The following is a 22,343-nucleotide window of genomic DNA, read 5'->3' as shown; positions in this document are numbered from 1 at the left end:
GGATATTTGATTAGCAACTTAAATGTCACAGAGGTTCCATAGTGTAGTAGTCATCACGTCTGCTTTACACGCAGAAGGTCCTGGGTTCAATCCCCAGTGGAACCAAAGCTTTATTGTATTGGCTGCCATTACTAGTAGTATTTGATGCTAGTCATTTATATTTGATCATGTGTTAAAGGTTTGATTAGGAAACTGTATTATTACAGAGGTTCCATAGTGTAGTGGTTATCACGTCTGCTTTACACGCAGAAGGTCCTGGGTTCAATCCCCAATGGAACCAGACTTTGGTCTTATAGCATCCTGTCAATCGTCGAGTCAATAAGTGTGGGTTTGTTCCGAGAACTAGTGGAAATCACAAGTCTTTGTGCCTAATTAATCATTGTCAATTGTAAATAGAGAAACTGTAAAAATAAACATTGACTAGATTTAAAACAATGCTTGAACTAAATAACAATGGACCCTAACATCAGTCTCTGTATATCCACTGTGACTTATGTGACCAAAACACCAACATATTTGAGAGAATTACATGAATGATGCAATTCATGTAGTAGTCATCATGTCATGCTTCACGCAGAAAAGGTTCTGGGTTCAATCCCCAGAAGTACTGTATGTCTAATATTTATTTTGAGACTGTAAATGCAGCTTTTTAACTCCTGAACTATATTCAGAACCATGTTTATATTGCAATTAGTTAAATTTCATTCTCACAGGTGTTCCATAGTGTAGTAGTCATCAAGTCTGCTTTACACACAGAAGGTCCTGGGTTCAATCCCCAGTGGAACCAGAGCTGTATCCTCACCTGACCTCACTGGTACTATTTGTAAAGTAGTCATATATATTTGACCATGTCTTGAATATTTGATTAGCAACCTAAATGTCACAGAGGTTCCATAGTGTAGTAGTCATCAAGTCTGCTTTACATGCAGAAGGTCCTGGGTTCAATCCCCAGTTGAACCAGAGCTGTATCCTCACCTGACCTCACTGGTACTATTTGTAAAGTAGTCATATATATTTGACCATGTCTTGAATATTTGATTAGCAACTTAAATGTCACAGAGGTTCCATAGTGTAGTAGTCATCAAGTCTGCTTTACACGCAGAAGGTCCTGGGTTCAATCCCCAGTGGAAAAAGAGCTTTATCCACACGTGACGTCACTGGTAGTATTTGTATAGTTTTTCATAAATATTCTACCATGTTTTGGATATTTGATTAGCAACTTAAATGTCACAGAGGTTCCATAGTGTAGTAGTCATCACATCTGCTTTACACGCAGAAGGTCCTGGGTTCAATCCCCAGTGGAACCAAAGCTTTATTGTATTGGCTGCCATCATTAGTAGTATCTTATGCTAGTAATTTATATTCCATAATGTGTTAAAGGATTGATTAGGAAATGTATTGTTACAGAGGTTCCATAGTGTAGTGGTTATCACGTCTGGTTTACACGCAGAAGGTCCTATGTTCAATTCCCAGTGGAACCTGACGCATGTCTTGTTGTTCCCTGGGTCTTATTTCAGGTCAAATGAATCAAGATTGCGCCTTAAAAAATGGAAAACCATGTTCATAACCTTACCCTGACCTTCAATCAATCAATCAATCAATCAATGTTTATTTATATAGCCCAATATCACAAATGTTACATTTGTCTCAGTGGTCTTCACAGTGTGTACAGAATATCAGTATGACAATACGACACCCTCTGTCCTTAGACCCTCTATCCTCAGACCCTCACATCGTACAAGGAAAAACTTCCGAAGAAAACCCAGTTTAAAGGGAAAAAAGGGAGAAACCTCAGGGAGAGCAACAGAGGAGGGATCCCTCTCCCAGGACGGACAGACGTGCAATAGATGCCGTGTGTACATTGAAAAGATAATACATTTGCAACATAGGTAGTCCAAATGTTTGGAAATGCATGTGTGTATAATAGGAAGATGAATCCACGAGGATATCCATCCAGGACCGATGATCCAGGACCACAGCCACGACTCAAGATCCAGCGCTCGCGATGCAGGACACAGGACCGCAGGATCATCCATGACTCCGGATCCCGGCGTATATAGACACCAAAAAGAAAGACATGTGGGGAAGCTGGGTTAATGGGAACATGAGAGTACACAGGTACAGACAGAGAGAAGGAAGAAGTAAGATGTCCCCCGACAAACTAAGCCTATATCAGCAAAACTAGGGGCTGAATCTAATCAGCCCTAACTATAAGCTTTATCAAAAAGGAAGGTCTTAAGTGCACTCTTAAAAATGGATAGGGTGTCTGCCGCCCGAACACAAACTGGAAGCTGATTCCACAAATGTGGAGCTTGATAAGAAAAGGCTCTGGCTCCCATTGTACTTTTAGAGACTCTAGGAACAACCAACAACCCTGCATTCTTGGAACGCAATGGCCTAGTAGGACAGTAGGGTATAATGAGTTCTTTAAGGTAAGATGGCGCCTGCCCATTAAGGGCTTTGTAGGCGAGAAGAAGAATTTTAAATTCTATCCTGTGTTCTATAGGGAGCCAGTGTAAGGCAGCCAGAACAGGAGTAATGTGGTCCCTTTTCCTAACTCTGGTTAGTACACGAGCCACAGCATTTTGAATCAGCTGAAGCGACTTGACTGACTTCTTCTACTCCCTGATAATAAAGAGTTACAATAATCCAGTCTAGAAGTAACAAATGCATGGACTAGTTTCTCTGCATCGTTTTGAGGCAAGATATGCCTGATTTTTGCAATGTTACGTAGATGGAAGTAGGCGGTCCTTGAAATTGATTTTATGTGGGCGTTAAAGGATAAATCCTGATCAAATATAACACCAAGATTCCTTACAGTCTCACTGGAGGCCAAATTAATGCCATCCATAGTTAGTATATCTTTAGATAATTTCTTTCGTAGATTCTTCGGGCCAAGTACAATAACTTCAGTTTTGGTCGTGTTTAACATCAAAACGTTTAAGGTCATCCATGTTTTTAAGTCCTTAAGGCAGTCTTGAATTGTATTTAGATGATTAATTTCATCAGGCTTGATTGATAAATATAGTCGAGTATCATCCGCATAACAATGAAAGTTTACAGAATGATTCCTTATAATATTGCCTAATGGAAGCATATATAATGTGAACGAAATAGGTCCGAGCACTGAGCCCTGTGTCACTCCATGGCTAACTTTGGTTTGCGTGGAAGATTCATCGTTGACACGTACAAACTGAGAGCGTTCAGATAGATAGGACCTAAACCAGCCTAAAGCAGTTCCCTGTATGTCAACTAAGTGCTCTAGTCTTTGCAATAGGATGTCATGGTCGATAGTATCAAATGCAGCACTGAGATCGAGCAAAACAAGAATAGAGACAAGTCCTTTGTCTGAGGCTATTATTTCAGGTCAAATTAATGAAGATTGCGCCTTAAAAAATGGAAAACCATGTTCATAACCTTACCCTGGCCTTGCATCAATGTAACCCACAAACTCTTACAATTGTTAGTAAAAAATAAACGTTGGTAATATCCAGATACATATACATTAACTTAAAAAGTCTTCAGGACAGAGGTTCCATAGTGTAGTGGTTATCACGTCTGCTTTACACGCAGAAGGTCCTGGGTTCAATCCCCAGTGGAACCAGAGCTTTATCCTCACCTGACCTCACTGGTACTATGTTTATATTAGTCATATATATTTGACCATGTCTTGAATATTTGATTAGCAACTTAAATGTCACAGAGGTTCCATAGTGTAGTAGTCATCACGTCTGCTTTACACGCAGAAGGTCCTGGGTTCAATCCCCATTGGAACCAAAGCTTTATTGTATTGGCTGCAATCACAAGTAGTATTTTATGCTAGTCATTTATATTTGATCATGTGTTAAAGGTTTAATTAGGAAACGTATTATTACAGAGGTTCCATAGTGTAGTGGTTATCACGGTCTGCTTTACACGCAGAAGGTCCTGGGTTCAATCCCCAGTGGAACCAGACTTTGGTCTTATAGCATCCGGTCACTCATCGAGTCAATAAGTGTGGGTTTGTTCCAAGAACCAGTGGAACTCACAAGTCGTTGTGCCGAATTAATCATTACCAATTGTAAATAGAGAAACTGTAAAAATAAACATTGACGAGATTCAAAACAATGCTAGAACTAAATAACAATGAACCCTAACATCAGTCTCTGTACATCCACTGTGACTTATGTGACCAAAACACCAAGATATTTGAGAGAATAAAATGAATGATGCAATTCATGTAGTAGTCATCATGTCATGCTTCAGACACAGAAGGTTCTGGGTTCAATCCCCAGAAGTACTGTATGTCTAATATTTATTTTGAGACTGTGAATGCAGCTTTTTAACTCCTGAACTATATTCAGAACCATGTTTATATTGCAATTAGTTAAAATACTTTCTCATAGAGGTTCCATAGTGTAGTAGTCATCACGTCTGCTTTACACGCAGAAGGTCCTGGGTTCAATCCCCAGTGGAACCTGATCTGTATCCTCACCTGACCTCACTGGTACTATTTTTATAGTATTCATATATATTTGACCATGTCTTGAATATTTGATTAGCAACTTATATGTCACAGAGGTTCCATAGTGTAGTAGTCATCAAGTCTGCTTTACACACAGAATGTCCTGGGTTCAATCCCCAGTGGAACCAGAGCTTTATTGTATTGGCTGCCATGACTTGTAGTATTTTATGCTAGTCATTTATATTTGATCATGTGTTAAAAGTTTGATTAGGAAATGTGTTATTACAGAGGTTCCATAGTGTAGTGTTTATCATGTCTGCTTTACATGCAGCAGGTCCTGGGTTCAATCCCCAGTGGAACCAGAGCTTTATTCACACGTGATGTCACTGGTAGTATTTGTATAGTTTTTCATAAATATTCTACCATGTTTTGGATATTTGATTAGCAACTTAAATGTCACAGAGGTTCCATAGTGTAGTAGTCATCACGTCTGCTTTACACGCAGAAGGTCCTGGGTTCAATCCCCAGTGGAACCAAAGCTTTATTGTATTGGCTGCCATCATTAGTAGTATCTTATGCTAGTAATTTATATTCCATCATGTGTTAAAGGTTTGATTAGGACATGTATTATTACAGAGGTTCCATAGTGTAGTGGTTATCATGTCTGCTTTACACGCAGAAGGTCCTGGGTTCAATCCCCAGTGGAATCTGACGCCTGTCTTGTTGTTCCCTGGGCCTTATTTCAGGTCAAATGAATCAAGATTGCCCCTTAAAAAATGGAAAACCATGTTCATAACCTTACCCTGACCTTGTATCAATGTAACCCACAAACTCTTACAATTGTTAGTAAAAAATAAACGTTGGTGATATCCAGATACATATCCATGAACTTAAAAAGCCTACATGACAGAGGTTCCATAGTGTAGTGGTTATCACGTCTGCTTTACACGCAGAAGGTCCTGGGTTCAATCCCCAGTGGGACCAGACTTTGGTGTTATAGCATCCGGTCAATCGTCAAGTCAATAAGTGTGGGTTTGTTCCAAGAACCAGTGGAAATCACAAGTCTTTGTGCCTAATTAATCATTACCAATTGTAAATAGAGAAAATGTAAAAAATAAACATTGACTAGATTTAAAACAATGCTTGAACTAAATAACAATGAACCCTAACATCAGTCTCTGTACATCCACTGTGACTTATGTGACCAACACACCAACATATTTGAGAGAATGACATGAATGATGCAATTCATGTAGTAGTCATCATGTCATGCTTCACTCACAGAAGGTTCTGGGTTCAATCCCCAGAAGTACTGTATGTCTAATATTTATTTTGAGACTGTGAATGCAGATTTTAACTCCTGAACTATATTCAGAACCATGTTTATATTACAATTAGTTAAATTACATTTTCACAGAGGTTCCATAGTGTTGTAGCCATCACGTCTGCTTTACACGCAGAAGGTCCTGGGTTCAATCCCCAGTGGAACCAGAGCTTTATCCTCACCTGACCTCACTGGTACTATTTTTATAGTAGTCATATATATTTGACCATGTCTTGAATATTTGATTAGCAACTTAAATGTCACAGAGTTTCCATATAGTAGTCATCAAGTCTGCTTTACACGCAGAAGGTCCTGGGTTCAATCCTCAGTGGAACCAGAGCTTTATCCTCACCTGATATCACTGGTACTATTTTTATAGTAGTCATATATATTTGACCATGTCTTGAATATTGATTAGCAAACTTAAATGTCACAGAGTTTCCATATAGTAGTCATCAAGTCTGCTTTACACGCAGAAGGTCCTGGGTTCAATCCCCAGTGGAACCAGAGCTTTATCCACACGTGACGTCACTGGTAGTATTTGAATAGTTTTTCATAAATATGCTACCATGTGTTGGATATTTGATTAGCAACTTAAATGTCACAGAGGTTCCATCGTGTAGTAGTCACCACGTCTGCTTTACACGCAGAAGGTCCTGGGTTCAATCCCCAGTGGAACCAGAGCTTTATCCACACGTGACGTCACTGGTAGTATTTGTATAGTTTTCATAAATATGCTACCATGTGTTGGATATTTGATTAGCAACTTAAATGTCACAGAGGTTCCATCGTGTAGTAGTCACCACGTCTGCTTTACACGCAGAAGGTCCTGGGTTCAATCCCCAGTGGAACCTGACTTTGGTCTTATAGCATCCGGTCAATCGTCGAGTCAATAAGTGTGGGTTTGTTCCAAGAACCAGTGGAAATCACAAGTCTTTGTGCCTAATTAATCATTACCAATTGTAAATAGAGAAAATGTAAAAAATAAACATTGACTAGATTTAAAACAATGCTTGAACTAAATAACAATGAACCCTAACATCAGTCTCTGTACATCCACTGTGACTTATGTGACCAAAACACCAACATATTGAGAGAATGACATGAATGATGCAATTCATGTAGTAGTCATCATGTCATGCTTCACTCACAGAAGGTCTGGGTTCAATCCCCAGAAGTACTGTATGTCTAATATTATTTTGAGACTCTGAATGCAGATTTTAACTCCTGAACTATATTCAGAACCATGTTTATATTACAATTAGTTAAATTACATTTTCACAGAGGTTCCATAGTGTAGTAGTCATCAAGTCTGCTTTACACGCAGAAGGTCCTGGGTTCAATCCCCAGTGGAACCAGAGCTTTATCCACACGTGACGGCACTGGTAGTATTTGGATAGTTTTTCATAAATATTCTACCATGTTTTGCATATTTGATTAGCAACTTAAATGTCACAGAGGTTCCATAGTGTAGGAGTCATCACGTCTGCTTTACACACAGAAGGTCCTGGGTTCAATCCCCAGTGGAACCAAAGCTTTATTGTATTGGCTGCCATCACTAGTAGTATTTTATGCTAGTCATTTATATGTTATCATGTGTTAAAGGTTTGATTAGGAAGCGTATTATTACAGAGGTTCCATAGTGAAGTGGTTATCATGTCTGCTTTACACTTAGAAGGACCTGGGTTCAATCCCCAGTGGAACCTGACGCCTGTCTTGTTGTTCCCTGGGTCTTATTTTAGGTCAAATGAAACAAGATTGCGCCTTTAAAAATGGAAAACCATGTTCATAACCTTATCCTGGTCAGGAATAAGAGTTTGAAAGGTGGGGAAAGTGTTCCTGCAGCCCCCCCATAATGGTAATAATGATTAGAAATCATTTCCAGGGCAGAAAGCTGTTTTTAAAAGTGAAAAAACTATTTTAAACCGTTGAAAAATCACAGGAGGGCACATCAGCCAACCTATGTCCGGCCCCTCACAGAGCCCCAAAGGACGGACTACAGACCTCCAGCATCTCTCCCTGACATATGCAACAGGCTATGTCAGACTTCCATGCAATAGACCGGGAAAACCACCTATTTGTAGCCCCTCACAGAGCCCCAAAGGACGGACTAAGCAGCTCCAGCATCTCTCCCTGACATGTGCAAACAGGCTATGTCAGACTTCCATGAAATAGACCGGGAAAACCACCTATTTGTAGCTCCTCACAGAGCCCCAAAGGACGGACTAAGCAGCTCCAGCATCTCTCCCTGACATGCATATTTCCATAACCTCGCACACCGTGAGACCCCGGGCCCCCGGACTTAAGCACTCCCCCATGGACTAAACCCAGATGATCACACCCTGCAGAACCTCATGCCCCTGCTAACCCTAAAAGGGGGGTGGATTTTGCGATGGTTTACCGTCCGCCCATCAGCATCCATATTCGGCCTTCTGTGGCAAAGCTGTGTACCCAAACTTAAGCACTCTCACTCTGACTAAACACATAAGGACATCCGGGTAAGACCTTAGTGCCCCTTAGTGCCCCTGGTACTCCATGTCGTTAAATGAGCTTGGAAATGTACTGCACAACATCACATGGATAAATGAGCTCTGTATTGCCCTGCAATTTCACATTTGGTGTATTTCCAAAAAGCTGTGAAAATACACCTATCTCCGTCATGTCCTGTAAAATATAATTATTTGTTTATTTCCATCATTCAGGCAAATACACATATCTTTGTCCGCTCTAGGAGCTTCAAAGTGCAGACTCCTGAGCTCTGTCATGTCCTGCAAAATATAATTCTACCGACCGACAAGCACCGGCACGTTGACCTGTGGAGGAGGCCCTCCGATGGCGGGTCGCGTTTGCCATTCGATCAGTGCGGTCAGAGGAGAAGAACCCGCAGTTTGGAGGATCCGACCGCCAGAGCACTGGCACGAGGCCGGGCCGGTGGAGGCCCTCCGATGGCGGGTTGTGTTTGCCATTTGATCAGTGAGGTGAGAGGATCGCAGCAAAAATGGACAAAATCCGTTAATGTACGGTCGAGTTGGGGGGGGGGGAACGGCTGGACAAAGGCCGTTGGGGGAAACCCAGGACCGGGCAGTGCCCCCGGTAGAAGGAACCGGGTGAAACGGGCCAAAACAGAAATAAAAATAAAAATAACCAGACAAAAGGGGTGAAAATGTAAAAAGGTATCCGAAAATAGTGCATCATAATGTGGGTAGAGTCCCCTGACAACTCCCCTCACATTCCTCCAGAGTCACAAAAAGTCTGAGTTAACTTTTTGGAGAACCATGAAAACGGGCCAAAAGTATCCAAAAATAGTGCATCATAATGCGGGTAGAGTTCCCTGACAACTCCCCTCACATTCCTCCAGAGTCACAAAAAGTCTGAGTTAACTTTTTGGAGAACCATGAAAACGGGCCAAAAGTATCCGAAAATAGTGCATCATAGAGTACAGTCCCCTGACAACTCCCCTCACATTCCTCCAGTGTCACAAAAAGTCTGAGTTAACTTTTTGGAGAACCATGAAAACGGGCCAAAAGTATCCAAAAATAATGCATCATAATGCGTGTAGAGTCCCCTGACAACTCCCCTCACATTCCTCCAGAGTCACAAAAAGTCTGAGTTAACTTTTTGGAGAACCATGAAAACGGGCCAAAAGTATCCAAAAATAGTGCATCATAATGTAGGTAGAGTCCCCTGACAACTCCCCTCATATTCCTCCAGAGTCACAAAAAGTCTGAGTTAACTTTTTGGAGAACCATGAAAACGGGCCAAAAGTATCCGAAAAAAGTGCATCATAAGGCGGGTAGAGTCCCCTGACAACACTCCTTACATTCCTCCAGAGTCAGAAAAAGTCTAAGTTAACTTTTGGAAGAACCAGAGGAAAGGGGTGAAAATGGATAAATTGTTTCTGAAAATAGTGTCTCTTAAGGTGTATAGAGTCCCCTGACAACTCTCCTTACATTCCTCAAGAGTCAGAAAAACTCTAAGTTATCTTTTGGGAGAACCAGAGGAAAGGGGTGAAAATGGAGAAATTGTATCCCAAAATAGTGTCTCATAATTCCCTGACAACTCCCCTTGCATTCCTTCAGAGACCAGTTCAAAAACTTAAAGTTTGGTAAGAACCATACTGGGGGGTCTCCAGGCAACAATTGTATTCGAGCCAAAGCACTCATGTAGCGGACACATTCCTCCATGATGTGAAACGGCAACACACTCTCACTCCCTAAGCGTCCAATAGCGACGTTTGGTCAGTGTCCGTGGCGTCCAATTGTGACGCTCCTAGGCTCCTTCAGCGTCATAAAGAGACGCAAATAGCTTTCAACTGATTGCAATGTATTCCCATCTGCGTCGGGATTTGACGCTCATGGAAGCACGGCATTCGTTTATGTCGGCTGCCCTTAAAGGTAATGTGAGCGTCCATTCCCAGGAGTAAAGGATGGCAGAAGACACTACACTACCCAGAATCCCCAGCTATCGTTTGGACTACACCATGTGCTCTTGACAAACCCCGTGATAGTCCTCAAGCTCTGTGATTGGAGAGTGTGCTCCGAGGGTTAAGCCGATTCTCGAACAGCACTTGAAATGGGATGGAACCACGCAGACTGTCCAAAACTGGATTTGAACAGGTCCACCGCGTCCCCAGAACTACACATGCTGGCTATTCTGTTTCGCAACATGTTCTCTATGGCACGTCTCTACTGGGAGTTGTAGTTTTAAAAGACGTTTTCGTATTTCCCATAATAAGAAGTTGCCAGTATTAAACTGTGTACATCCCTGGAGGTTTAGGGGAAAGGAAACACTCACATTTAAAACATATAATTAATAAATGGGTGAAAATTGCTCGTGCCCATTATGGGCAGTATTACTATATATACCCACATGCCAGCTAAGGTCAGAAGAGCTTTATTTAACAGCTGGTCTTATGTGTGTGACCCCTGTGATAACATTACATTACATTAATTGATAAGCCTGAAACATGCACTTGTCAAGGTTCAGAGGCACATTGTGCAAATATGGCAGTAGCCATCGGTCAGCTTAAGATAAGATATACTTTATTGATCCCAAGTTGGAACATTTGCGTTACATCAGCATGTCTAACAGTTAAATATGCAGTTGTGTTTATTTGAAAATCATTTAGTATAATCACATAAATTCTGTGTTTTATATTCAACAATTCTGTGTTCTTTATTTATTGATTGTTCAATACCTGACAAGGCCGGAGATGAAATATCTACATACATCTATAAGAGTATAATACATTATGTATAATATCAGTTAAAATAAGTGCTTCAACATAGTTAACATTGCTGGAGGTATGCACACATATTGATAGATGTCTTGTAATGCACTATTGAGGAACCTGCAACCCAAGTTTTTCATTCAGTGCAGAACTACACCACAGGTGTGTAGGCCTATATGATATGTCAATAAACCTTAGAAAATCTTGAAATCTTGAAAGGGATGTGCAAAATAGTCATTACATACAGTCTTTAATTAACAATTAGTAGAGAATAACGAGTAATGAATATACTTTATAGGGATCGTATTAATATCTAATAATAAAAATATTGAAATTCAATAACATGCTTTAACCACCAGGTGTCCCTTTATATCAACTGTGCACCTTTATGGTGTAAATACAGCCTATCTACCAATTGGATCAAATATAAAAGTGAGCCGAATTAGTGTTGATACTGCAAGGAGACGCATTGTGTGAAAAGAAATGTAAGATGTTGTTTAATGGCTGATATATTTATGATCCACGTCACGTTTTCAGTTCCTCATGTTTGTCTTCTCATCAGGGCTATAAATACAGAACTACGGCAGATATGTAATATGTAATGCAGCCGAACCGTGTATTACAATGCCGTTATGTGATGACTTTCAAAGAGAAAAGCAAGCACACTCGGAATAAGGTATTATTATTATTTCGGTCTGTTTCCGGTATTTGTTAATGACGGTGTGCTGTGAGATTTGAGACTGGAATTGCACAGGGGGGGAATAACGTAGGCTATCTTTAGATGCGGATTTTGTTAAACTAATATGTTTAGGCTGTGGACCAACACTATACATTGACGGGGAGGGGGGTAGCAATAAAGATAACACCATTAAACAGTTACACAACATAACAGAAATAATATCGATAGCAGCGTCCCTAGCAACCACCTTGGTAACAATGAAAACGTCGCGATTTCCTGAAGTAATCTTCGTAATAACTAGCAAACTAAAGATCATGTACATCCACTGCACACATAATCTGAAATAACAACTCATATTTCTCACATCAAATGACATCAAAACGCATTTTAATGGCCAAACTAACTTTAAAATAGGCCTTTTACAACTAGAATAAAACGAAGTTCGGCCATGTTTTCTTTTTCTGCAGGGAGACATTTGAAGATCACGTGACATAGACGCCAGCCATCGGAATGAATGGTGGAAAAAACGGGGTTTGTCAAACAGAGCACATGGTGTAGGCCAAACGATAGCTGGGGATTCTGGGTAGTGTAGTGTCTTCTGCCATCCTTTACTCAGAAAACATATTTGTTTCTCCGAATCGAAGGGGAAAAATACAAAAGCATTGTACACAATTTAAACCAATCAATGTTGTGTAATTAACAAGGATAATCTGGTGTTTTTTAGTCGATGAGTAGTGCAGATATCACTGTAAAATCAATCGACAGTAAGAGGAGTACTTACTTCCGGGTGTAAAATTCTCCGTTATCCAATGGGAATGGATGCTCACATTGCCTTTAAGGGCAGCCGGCATAAACGAATGCCGTGCTTCCATGAGCGTCAAATCCCGACGCAGATGGGAATACATTGCAATCAGTTGAAAGCTATTTGCGTCCCTTTATGACGCTGAAGGAGCCTAGGAGCGTCACAATTGGACGCCACGGACACAGACCAAACGTCGCTATTGGACGCTTAGGGAGTGAGAGTGTGTTGGACTAGTAGTCATCACGTCTGCTTTACACGCAGAAGGTCCTGGGTTCAATCCCCAGTGGAACCAAAGCTTTAATGTATTGGCTGCCATCACTCGTAGTATTTTATGCTAGTCATTTATATTTGATAATGTGTTAAAGTTTTGATAAGGAAACATATTATTACAGAGGTTCCATAGTGTAGTGGTTATCACGTCTGCTTTACACGCAGAAGGTCCTGGGTTCAATCCCCAGTGGAACTAGACTTTGGTTTTATAGCATCCGGTCAATCGTCGAGTCAATAAGTGTGGGTTTGTTCCAAGAACCAGTGGAAATCACAAGTCTTTGTGCCTAATTAATCATTGCCAATTGTAAATAGAGAAAATGTAACAAATAAACATTGACTATATTTAAAACAATGCTTGAACTAAATAACAATGAACCCTAACATGAGTCTCTGTACATCAACTGTGACGTATGTGACCAAAACACCAACATATTTGAGAGAATGACATGATTGATGCAATTCATGTAGTCGTCATCATGTCATGCTTCACACACAGACGGTTCTGGGTTCAATCCCCAGAAGCACTGTATGTCTAATATTTATTTTGAGACTGTGAATGCAGCTTTTTAACTCCTGAACTATATTCAGAACCATGTTTATATTGCAATTAGTTACATTACATTCTCACAGAGGTTCCATAGTGTAGTAGTCATCAAGTCTGCTTTACACGCAGAAGGTCCTGGGTTCAATCCCCAGTGGAACCAGAGCTTTATCCTCACCTGACCTCACTGGTACTATATTTATAGTAGTCATATATATTTGACCATGTCTTGAATATTTGATTAGCAATTTAAATGTCACAGAGTTTCCATATAGTATTCATCAAGTCTGCTTTACACGCAGAAGGTTCTGGGTTCAATCCCCAGTGGAACTTGAGCTTTATCCACACGTGACGTCACTGGTAGTATTTGTATAGTTTTTCATACATATTCTACCATGTTTTGGATATTTGTTTAGCAACTTAAATGTCACAGAGGTTCCATAGTGTAGTGTAATTTATATTCCATCATGTTTTAAAGGTTTGATTAGGAAATGTATTGTTACAGAGGTTACATAGTGTAGTGGTTATCACGTCTGCTTTACACGCAGAAGGTCCTGGGTTCAATCCCCAGTGGAACCAGATCTGTATCCTCACCTGACCTCACTGGTACTATTTGTATAGTAGTCATATATATTTGACCATGTCTTGCATTTTTGATTAGCAACTTAAATGTCACAGAGATTCCATAGTGTAGTATTCATCACGTCTGCTTTACACACAGAAGGTCCTGGGTTCAATCCCCAGTGGAACCTGACGCCAGTCTTGTTGTTCCCTGGGTCTTATTTCAGGTCAAATTAATCAAGATTGCGCCTTAAAAAATGGAAAACCATGTTCATAACCTGACCCTGACCTTGCATCAATGTAACCCACACACTCTTACAATTGTTTGTAAAAAATAAACATTGGTGATATCCAGATACATATACATGAACTTAAAAAGTCTACATGACTGAGGTTCCATAGTGTAGTGGTTATCACGTCTGCTTTACATGCAGAAGGTCCTGGGTTAAATTCCTAGTGGAACCAGAGCTTTATCCACACGTGACGTCACTGGTATTATTTGTATAGTTTTTCATAAATATTCTACCATGTTTTGGATATTTGATTAGCAACTTAAATTTCAAAGAGGTTCCATAGTGTAGTAGTCATCACGTCTGGTTTACATGCAGAAGGTCCTGGGTTCAATCCCCAGTGGAACCAAAGCTTTATTGTATTGGCTGCCATCACTAGTAGTATCTTATGCTAGTCATTTATATTATATCATGTGTTAAAGGTTTGATTAGGAAATATATTATTACAAAGGTTCCATAGTATAGTGGTTATCATGTCTGCTTTACACGCAGAAGGTCCTGGGTTCAATCCCCAATGGAACCTGACTCCTGTCTTGTTGTTCCCTGGGTGTTTTTTCAGGTCAAATGAATCAAGATTTCACCTTAAAAAATGGAAAACCACGTTCATAACCTTACCCTGACCTTGCATCAATGTAATCCACAAACTCTTACAATTGTTAGTAAAAAATAAACTTTGGTGATATCCAGATACATATACATTAACTTAAAAAGTCTACATGACAGAGGTTTCATAGTGTAGTGGTTATCACGTCTGCTTTACACGCAGAAGGTCCTGCGTTCAATCCCCAATGGAACCAGACTTTGGTCTTATACTGTAGCATCCGGTCAATCGTCGAGTCAATAAGTGTGGGTTTGTTCCGAGAACTAGTGGAAATCACAAGTCTTTGTGCCTAATTAATCATTGTCAATTGTAAATAGAGTAACTGTAAAAATAAACATTGACTAGATTTAAAACAATGCTTGAACTAAATAACAATGAACCCTAACATCAGTCTCTGTATATCCACTGTGACTTATGTGACCAAAACACCAACATATTTGAGAGAATGACATGAATGATGCAATTCATGTAGTAGTCATCATGTCATGCTTCACACACAGCAGGTTCTGGGTTCAATCCCCAGAAGTACTGTATGTCTAATATTTATTTTGAGACTGTGAATGCAGCTTTTTAACTCCTGAACTATATTCAGAACCATGTTTATATTGCAATTAGTTAAGTTACATTCTCACAGAGGTTCCATAGTGTAGTAGTCATCAAGTCTGCTTTACACGCAGAAGGTCCTGGGTTCAATCCCCAGTGGAACCAGAGCTTTATCCTCACGTGACCACACTGGTACTATTTGTATAGTAGTCATATATATTTGACCATGTCTTGATTATTTGATTAGCAATTTAAATGTCACAGAGTTTCTATATAGTAGTCATCAAGTCTCCTTTACACGCAGAAGGTCCTGGGTTCAATCCCCAGTGGAACCAGAGCTGTATCCACACGTGACGTCACTGGTAGTATTTGTATAGTGTTTCATAAATATTCTACCATGTTTTGGATATTTGATTAGCAACTTAAATGTCACAGAGGTTCCATAGTGTAGTAGTCATCACGTCTGCTTTACACGCAGAAGGTCCTGGGTTCAATCCCCAGTGGAACCAAAGCTTTATTGTATTGGCTGCCATCACTAGTAGTATTTTATGCTAGTAATTTATATTCCATCATGTGTTAATGGTTTGATGAGGACATTTTTTATTACAGAGGTTCTATAGTGTAGTGGTTATCATGTCTGCTGTACACGCAGAAGGTCCTGGGTTCAATCCCCAGTGGAACCAGACTTTGGTCTTGTAGCTTCCGGTCAATCGTCGAGTCAATATGTGTGGGTATGTTCTAAGAACCAGTGGAAATCACAAGTCTTTGTGCCTAATTAATCATTACCAGTGGCTAGCTGTGACTTTTATACCTAGGCCCTCTGACCCCCCCCCCCCCCCTCGAAAAGAAAGAACAGTTATTACGTCTCAACGTATACTTCAGCGGAATATCAAAACAGTGGTCCGGGGTGCAAAACGCATCAATGACAGCGACCCTCTACCACACAGAACAACACCATTTATATAAACACCTATCATGACAGGGCACACACAGCCAAGTAGCAATTACAAATGAATTAAGTCGGCACGGCGGCCCGCATTGAAAATGACTTAGGCCTACCTTTGATGATCAAATCACTGAAACACAAAGTCATCCTCCTGTCCTTTTGGCTTTTGGATGAAGCACTTAGTTGCGGGTCATTCAGCTGATCCTTTGCCACTCCAGTTTATCATTGCAACTCAATCTTGAAATTGACTCGGTTAATAATTTCGCAACGATGTAATCACTATCACTGAAGTGAGCCATCATGAACGAACTTATGCTAATCATAAATCTATCGATCATAAATTATATTTTGATATAGATATTGATTTAGATTTATGAATCAAAAAAAGTAGGATAGACATGTGGATATTATCCGGCTGAACACAACGTACATTTATCTAACAGGTTCGTTTTCCACAGACCTTATTTCGAGCTATTTTCTAAAATCCTATGGAGAAATTCCATTGCTTTCTGTCGAGGGAATCCGAGCGAAGCTTACTTCCGGGGTTTAAGGACGCGTCACTTCACCCCTTGCATAGACCTCACAGCGGGCGGAACCTGTCATAAAGTCCGCGAAAATAAAGCCCGCCCATTTAGAGGGAAGATATGATTGGTCAATTGTACTGTCATTTGACATTACTCTCTCATTGAGTTACTATAGCGGGCCCTCTGTGAATGTAGAGAGGGACCAAGCTCTCCCGTCTTCACAGAACTCGCAGAGACAGCATTTAACCCTTCATATTCCAACAGAAATTGAACAGGCAGATTCGAAGGATTTATTTCTTTGGAAATATTATTTTAAATACAATTAAATCAAGTTATTTTGGTAAAATTAATGAAAAATGTAACAACAACAAAATATGAAAAATAATATTTAAAAAAAAAAATGTTTTTTTTTTTAATGTTTTCAAATATTATTTTTTAGAATATCTTAGGCCCTCACAGAGGGCCTAGAGGGCCCTGACGGCTCGCCACTAATCATTAACAATTGTAAATAGAGAAAATGTAACAAATAAACATTGACTAGATTTAAAACAATGCTTGAACTAAATAACAATGAACCCTAACATCAGTCTCTGTACATCCACTGTGACTTATGTGACCAAAACACCAACATATTTGAGAGAATGACATGAATGATGCAATTCATGTAGTAGTCATCATGTCATGCTTCACACACAGAAGGTTCTGGGGTCAATCCCCAGAAGTACTGTTTGTCTAATATTTATTTTGAGACAGCTTTTTAACTCATGAACTATATTCAGAACCATGTTTATATTGCAATTAGTTAAATTACATTCTCGCCGAGGTTCCATAGTGTAGTAGTCATCAAGTCTACTTTACACGCAGTAGGTCCTGGGTTCAATCCCCAGTGGAACCTGACGCCTGTCTTGTTGTTCCCTGGGTCTTATTTCAGGTCAAATGAATCAAGATTGCGCCTTAAAAGATGGAAAACCGTTTTCATAACCTTACCCTGACCTTGCATCAATGTAACCCACACACTCTTACAATTGTTAGTAACAAATACACTTTGGTGATATCCAGATACATATACATTAACTTAAAAAGGCTACATGACAGAGGTTCCATAGTGTAGTGGTTATCACGTCTGCTTTACAAGCAGAATGTCCTGAGTTCAATCCCCAGTGGAACCAGACTTTGGTCTTATAGCATCCGGTCAATCGTCGAGTCAATATGTGTGGGTTTGTTCCAAGAACCGGTGGAAATCACAAGTCTTTGTGCCTAATTAATCATTACCAATTGTAAATGGAGAAAATGTAAAAAATAAACATTGACTAGATTTAAAACAATGCTTGAACTAAATAACAATGGACCCTAACATTAGTCTCTGTACATCCACTGTGACTTATGTGACCAAAACACCAACATATTTGAGAGAATGACATGAATGATGCAATTCATGTGGTAGTCATCATGTCATGCTTCACACACAGAAGGTTCTGGGTTAAATCCCCAGAAGTACTGTATGTCTAATATTTATTTTGAGACTGTGAATGCAGCTTTTTAACTCCTGAACTATATTCAGAACCATGTTTATATTGCAATTAGTTAAATTACATTTTCACAGGGGTTCCATAGTGTAGTAGTCATCACGTATGCTTTACACGCAGAAGGTCCTGGGTTCGATCCCCAGTGGAACCAGAGCATTTTCCTCACTGGTACTATATTTATAGTAGTCATATATATTTGACCATGTTTTGAATATTTGATTAGCAATTTAAATGTCACAGAGTTTCCATATAGTAGTCATCACGTCTGCTTTACACGCAGAAGGTCCTGGGTTCAATCTCCAGTGGAACCAAAGCTTTATTGTATTGGCTGCCATCACTAGTAGTATTTTATGCTAGTCATTTATATTTGATCATGTGTTAAAGGTTTGATTAGGACACTTATTATTACAGAGGTTCCATAGTGTAGTGGTTATTACGTCTGCTTTACAAGCAGAAGGTCCTGGGTTCAATCCCCAGTGGAACCAGAGCTTTATCCACACCTGACGTCACTGGTAGTATTTGTATCGGTTTTCGTAAATATTCTACCATGTTTTGGATATTTGATTAGCAACTTAAATGTCACAGAGGTTCCATAGTGTAGTAGTCATCACGCCTGCTTTACACGCAGAAGGTCCTGGGTTCAATCCCCAGTGGAACCAAAGATGTATTGGATTGGCTGCCATCACTAGTAGTATTTTATGCTAGTCATTTATATTTGATCATGTGGGTTTTATTAGGAAATGGTTTGTTACAGAGGTTCCATAGTGTAATGGTTATCACGTCTGCTTTACACGCAGAAGGTCCTGGGTTCAATCCCCATTTGAACCAGACTTTGGTCTTATAGCATCCGGTCAATCGTCGAGTCAATAAGTGTGGGTTTGTTCCAAGAAGTCTTTGTGCCTAATTAATCATTACCAATTGTAAATAGAGAAAATGTAAAAAATAAACATTGACTAGAATTAAAACAATGCTTGAACTAAATAACAATGAACCCTAACATCAGTCTCTGTACATCCACTGTGACTTATGTGACCAAAACACCAACATATCTGAGAGAATGACATGAATGATGCAATTCATGTAGTAGTCATCATATCATGCTTCACACACAGAAGGTTCTGGGTTAAATCCCCAGAAGTACTGTATGTCTAATATTTATTTTGAGACTGTGAATGCAGCTTTTTAACTCCTGAACTATATTCAGAACCATGTTTATATTGCAATTAGTTAAATTACATTTTCACAGGGGTTCCATAGTGTAGTTGTCATCACGTCTGCTTTACACGCAGAAGGTCCTGGGTTCGATCCCCAGTGGAACCAGAGCTTTTTCCTCACTGGTACTATATTTATAGTAGTCATATATATTTGACCATGTTTTGAATATTTGATTAGCAATTTAAATGTTACAGAGTTTCCATATAGTAGTCATCAAGTCTGCTTTACACGCAGAAGGTCCTGGGTTCAATCCCCAGTGGAACCAGAGCTTTATCCACACGTGACGTCACTGGTAGTATTTGTATAGTGTTTCATAAATATTCTACCATGTTTTGGATATTTGATTAGCAACTTAAATGTCACAGAGGTTCCATAGTGTAGTAGTCATCACGTCTGCTTTACACGCAGAAGGTCCTGGGTTCAATCCCCAGTGGACCCAAAGCTTTATTGTATTGGCTGCCATCACTAGTAGTATCTTATGCTAGTCATTTATATTTGATCATGTGTTAAAGGTTTGATTAGGAAACTTATTGTTACAGAGGTTCCATAGTGTAGTGGTTATCACGTCTGCTTTACACGCAGAAGGTCCTGGGTTCAATCCCCAGTGGAACCTGACGTCTGTCTTGTTGTTCCCTGGGTCTTATTTCAGGTCAACTGAATCAAGATTGCGCCTTAAAAAATGGAAAACCATGTTCATAACCTGACCCTAACCTTGCATCAATGTAACACACAAACTCTTACAATTGTTAGTGAAAAACAAACTTTGGTGATATCCAGATACATATACACTAACTTAAAAAGTCTACGAGACAGAGGTTCCATAGTGTAGTGGTTATCACGTCTGCTTTACACGCAGGAGGTCCTGGGTTCAATCCCCAGTGGAACCAGACTTTGGTCTTATAGCATCCGGTCAATCGTCGAGTCAATAAGTGTGGGTTTGTTCCAAGAACCAGTGGAAATCACAAGTCTTTGTGCCTAATTAATCATTACCAATTGTAAATAGAGAAAATGTAAAAAAATTAAAATTGACTAGATTTAAAACAATGCTTGAACTAAATAACAATGAACCCTAACATCAGTCTCTGTACATCCACTGTGACTTATGTGACCAAAACACCAACATATTTGAGAGAATGACATGAATGATGCAATTCATGTAGTAGTCATCAAGTCTGCTTTACACGCAGAAGGTCCTGGGTTCGATCCCCAGTGGAACCAGAGCTGTTTCCTCACCTAACCTCACTGGTACTATTTTTAAAGTAGTCATATATATTTGACCATGTCTTGAATATTTGATTAGTAACTTAAATGTCACAGAGGTTCCATATTGTAGTAGTCATCAAGTCTGCTTTACATGCAGAAGGTCCTGGGTTCAATCCCCAGTGGAAAAAGAGCTTTATCCACACGTGACGTCATTGGTAGTCTTTGTATAGTTTTTCATAAATATTCTACCATGTTTTGGATATTTGATTAGCAACTTAAATGTCACAGAGGTTCCATAGTGTAGTAGTCATCACGTCTGCTTTACATGCAGAATGTCCTGGGTTCAATCCCCAGTGGAACCAAAGCTTTATTGTATTGGCTGCCATCATTAGTAGTATCTTATGCTAGTAATTTATATTCCATCATGTGTTAAAGGTTTGATTAGGAAATGTATTGTTACAGAGGTTCCATAGTATAGTGGTTATCAGGTCTGCTTTAAAAGCAGAAGGTCCTGGGTTCAATCCCCAGTGGAACCTGACACCTGTCTTGTTGTTCCCTGGGTCTTATTTCAGGTCAAATGAATCAAGATTGCGCCTTAAAAAATGGAAAACCATGTTCATAACCTTACCCTGACCTTCAATCAATCAATCAATCAATGTTTATGTATATAGCCCAATATCACAAATGTTACATTTGTCTCAGTGGTCTTCACAGTGTGTACAGAATATCAGTATGACAATACGACACCCTCTGTCCTTAGACCCTCTGTCCTTAGACCCTCACATCGTACAAGGAAAAACTTCAGAAGAAAACCCAGTTTAAAGGGAAAAATGGGAGAAACCTCAGGGAGAGCAACAGAGGAGGGATCCCTCTCCCAGGACGGACAGACGTGCAATAGATGCCGTGTGTAAATTGAAAACATAGGTAGTCCAAATGTTTGGAAATGCATGTGTGTATAATAGGAAGATGAATCCACGAGGATATCCATCCAGGACCGATGATCCAGGACCACAGCCACGACTCAAGATCCAGCGCTCGCGATCCAGGACACAGGACCGCAGGATCATCCATGACTCCGGATCCCGGCGTATATCGACACCAAAAAGAAATACATGTGGGGAAGCTGGGTTAATCGGAACATGAGAGTACACAGGTACAGACAGAGAGAAGGAAGAAGTAAGATGTCCCCCGACAAACTAAGACTATATCAGCAAAACTAGGGGCTGAATCTAATCAGCCCTAACTATAAGCTTTATCAAAAAGGAAGGTCTTAAGCGCACTCTTAAAAACGGATAGGGTGTCTGCCGCCCGAACACAAACTGGAAGCTGATTCCACAAATGTGGAGCTTGATAAGAAAAGGCTCTGTCTCCCATTGTACTTTTAGAGTTTCTAGGAACAACCAACAACCCTGCATTCTTGGAACGCAATGCCCTAGTAGGACAGTAGGGTATCATGAGTTATTTAAGGTAAGATGGCGCCTGCCCATTAAGGGCTTTGTAGGCGAGAAGAAGAATTTTAAATTCTATCCTGTGTTCTATAGGGAGCCAGTGTAAGGCAGCCAGAACAGGAGTAATGTGGTCCCTTTTCCTAACTCTGGTTAGTACACGAGCCACAGCATTTTGAATCAGCTGAAGCGACTTGAC

General features: G+C 40.0%; 28 non-coding genes across 28 annotated transcripts; all 28 read left to right on the top strand.

The window, feature by feature from the left end:
- Nucleotides 1-32: 32 nt before the first annotated feature.
- Nucleotides 33-105, top strand: trnav-uac (transfer RNA valine (anticodon UAC)). The gene has a single exon. It is a non-coding gene; the product is annotated as a tRNA-Val (tRNA).
- Nucleotides 106-207: 102 nt separating this feature from the next.
- On the top strand, nucleotides 208-280 carry trnav-uac (transfer RNA valine (anticodon UAC)). The gene has a single exon. It is a non-coding gene; the product is annotated as a tRNA-Val (tRNA).
- Nucleotides 281-1,234: 954 nt separating this feature from the next.
- On the top strand, nucleotides 1,235-1,307 carry trnav-uac (transfer RNA valine (anticodon UAC)). The gene has a single exon. It is a non-coding gene; the product is annotated as a tRNA-Val (tRNA).
- Nucleotides 1,308-3,531: 2,224 nt separating this feature from the next.
- Nucleotides 3,532-3,604, top strand: trnav-uac (transfer RNA valine (anticodon UAC)). Its single transcript has one exon. It is a non-coding gene; the product is annotated as a tRNA-Val (tRNA).
- A 100-nt stretch (nucleotides 3,605-3,704) lies between these two features.
- trnav-uac (transfer RNA valine (anticodon UAC)) lies at nucleotides 3,705-3,777 on the top strand. The gene has a single exon. It is a non-coding gene; the product is annotated as a tRNA-Val (tRNA).
- Nucleotides 3,778-3,878: 101 nt separating this feature from the next.
- Nucleotides 3,879-3,952, top strand: trnav-uac (transfer RNA valine (anticodon UAC)). The gene has a single exon. It is a non-coding gene; the product is annotated as a tRNA-Val (tRNA).
- Nucleotides 3,953-4,386: 434 nt separating this feature from the next.
- trnav-uac (transfer RNA valine (anticodon UAC)) lies at nucleotides 4,387-4,459 on the top strand. The gene has a single exon. It is a non-coding gene; the product is annotated as a tRNA-Val (tRNA).
- A 448-nt stretch (nucleotides 4,460-4,907) lies between these two features.
- On the top strand, nucleotides 4,908-4,980 carry trnav-uac (transfer RNA valine (anticodon UAC)). The gene has a single exon. It is a non-coding gene; the product is annotated as a tRNA-Val (tRNA).
- Nucleotides 4,981-5,081: 101 nt separating this feature from the next.
- On the top strand, nucleotides 5,082-5,154 carry trnav-uac (transfer RNA valine (anticodon UAC)). The gene has a single exon. It is a non-coding gene; the product is annotated as a tRNA-Val (tRNA).
- A 201-nt stretch (nucleotides 5,155-5,355) lies between these two features.
- trnav-uac (transfer RNA valine (anticodon UAC)) lies at nucleotides 5,356-5,428 on the top strand. The gene has a single exon. It is a non-coding gene; the product is annotated as a tRNA-Val (tRNA).
- Nucleotides 5,429-7,053: 1,625 nt separating this feature from the next.
- Nucleotides 7,054-7,126, top strand: trnav-uac (transfer RNA valine (anticodon UAC)). The gene has a single exon. It is a non-coding gene; the product is annotated as a tRNA-Val (tRNA).
- Nucleotides 7,127-12,872: 5,746 nt separating this feature from the next.
- trnav-uac (transfer RNA valine (anticodon UAC)) lies at nucleotides 12,873-12,945 on the top strand. Its single transcript has one exon. It is a non-coding gene; the product is annotated as a tRNA-Val (tRNA).
- A 435-nt stretch (nucleotides 12,946-13,380) lies between these two features.
- trnav-uac (transfer RNA valine (anticodon UAC)) lies at nucleotides 13,381-13,453 on the top strand. The gene has a single exon. It is a non-coding gene; the product is annotated as a tRNA-Val (tRNA).
- A 343-nt stretch (nucleotides 13,454-13,796) lies between these two features.
- trnav-uac (transfer RNA valine (anticodon UAC)) lies at nucleotides 13,797-13,869 on the top strand. Its single transcript has one exon. It is a non-coding gene; the product is annotated as a tRNA-Val (tRNA).
- Nucleotides 13,870-14,243: 374 nt separating this feature from the next.
- Nucleotides 14,244-14,316, top strand: trnav-uac (transfer RNA valine (anticodon UAC)). The gene has a single exon. It is a non-coding gene; the product is annotated as a tRNA-Val (tRNA).
- Nucleotides 14,317-14,591: 275 nt separating this feature from the next.
- Nucleotides 14,592-14,664, top strand: trnav-uac (transfer RNA valine (anticodon UAC)). The gene has a single exon. It is a non-coding gene; the product is annotated as a tRNA-Val (tRNA).
- Nucleotides 14,665-15,377: 713 nt separating this feature from the next.
- On the top strand, nucleotides 15,378-15,450 carry trnav-uac (transfer RNA valine (anticodon UAC)). Its single transcript has one exon. It is a non-coding gene; the product is annotated as a tRNA-Val (tRNA).
- Nucleotides 15,451-15,721: 271 nt separating this feature from the next.
- trnav-uac (transfer RNA valine (anticodon UAC)) lies at nucleotides 15,722-15,794 on the top strand. The gene has a single exon. It is a non-coding gene; the product is annotated as a tRNA-Val (tRNA).
- A 101-nt stretch (nucleotides 15,795-15,895) lies between these two features.
- Nucleotides 15,896-15,968, top strand: trnav-uac (transfer RNA valine (anticodon UAC)). The gene has a single exon. It is a non-coding gene; the product is annotated as a tRNA-Val (tRNA).
- Nucleotides 15,969-17,851: 1,883 nt separating this feature from the next.
- On the top strand, nucleotides 17,852-17,924 carry trnav-uac (transfer RNA valine (anticodon UAC)). The gene has a single exon. It is a non-coding gene; the product is annotated as a tRNA-Val (tRNA).
- A 435-nt stretch (nucleotides 17,925-18,359) lies between these two features.
- Nucleotides 18,360-18,432, top strand: trnav-uac (transfer RNA valine (anticodon UAC)). Its single transcript has one exon. It is a non-coding gene; the product is annotated as a tRNA-Val (tRNA).
- Nucleotides 18,433-18,693: 261 nt separating this feature from the next.
- trnav-uac (transfer RNA valine (anticodon UAC)) lies at nucleotides 18,694-18,766 on the top strand. The gene has a single exon. It is a non-coding gene; the product is annotated as a tRNA-Val (tRNA).
- Nucleotides 18,767-18,867: 101 nt separating this feature from the next.
- On the top strand, nucleotides 18,868-18,940 carry trnav-uac (transfer RNA valine (anticodon UAC)). The gene has a single exon. It is a non-coding gene; the product is annotated as a tRNA-Val (tRNA).
- Nucleotides 18,941-19,528: 588 nt separating this feature from the next.
- trnav-uac (transfer RNA valine (anticodon UAC)) lies at nucleotides 19,529-19,601 on the top strand. The gene has a single exon. It is a non-coding gene; the product is annotated as a tRNA-Val (tRNA).
- Nucleotides 19,602-20,036: 435 nt separating this feature from the next.
- Nucleotides 20,037-20,109, top strand: trnav-uac (transfer RNA valine (anticodon UAC)). The gene has a single exon. It is a non-coding gene; the product is annotated as a tRNA-Val (tRNA).
- A 201-nt stretch (nucleotides 20,110-20,310) lies between these two features.
- On the top strand, nucleotides 20,311-20,383 carry trnav-uac (transfer RNA valine (anticodon UAC)). Its single transcript has one exon. It is a non-coding gene; the product is annotated as a tRNA-Val (tRNA).
- Nucleotides 20,384-20,988: 605 nt separating this feature from the next.
- On the top strand, nucleotides 20,989-21,061 carry trnav-uac (transfer RNA valine (anticodon UAC)). The gene has a single exon. It is a non-coding gene; the product is annotated as a tRNA-Val (tRNA).
- Nucleotides 21,062-21,162: 101 nt separating this feature from the next.
- On the top strand, nucleotides 21,163-21,235 carry trnal-uaa (transfer RNA leucine (anticodon UAA)). Its single transcript has one exon. It is a non-coding gene; the product is annotated as a tRNA-Leu (tRNA).
- Nucleotides 21,236-22,343: the final 1,108 nt, after the last annotated feature.

The sequence above is a fragment of the Pseudochaenichthys georgianus genome, unplaced genomic scaffold (assembly GCF_902827115.2).
Source record: "Pseudochaenichthys georgianus unplaced genomic scaffold, fPseGeo1.2 scaffold_167_arrow_ctg1, whole genome shotgun sequence".
Taxonomy (NCBI): Eukaryota; Metazoa; Chordata; class Actinopteri; order Perciformes; family Channichthyidae; genus Pseudochaenichthys; species Pseudochaenichthys georgianus.
The sequence above is the reverse complement of the archived record's forward strand: the minus strand, read 5'-3'. Positions and strand labels throughout refer to the sequence as shown.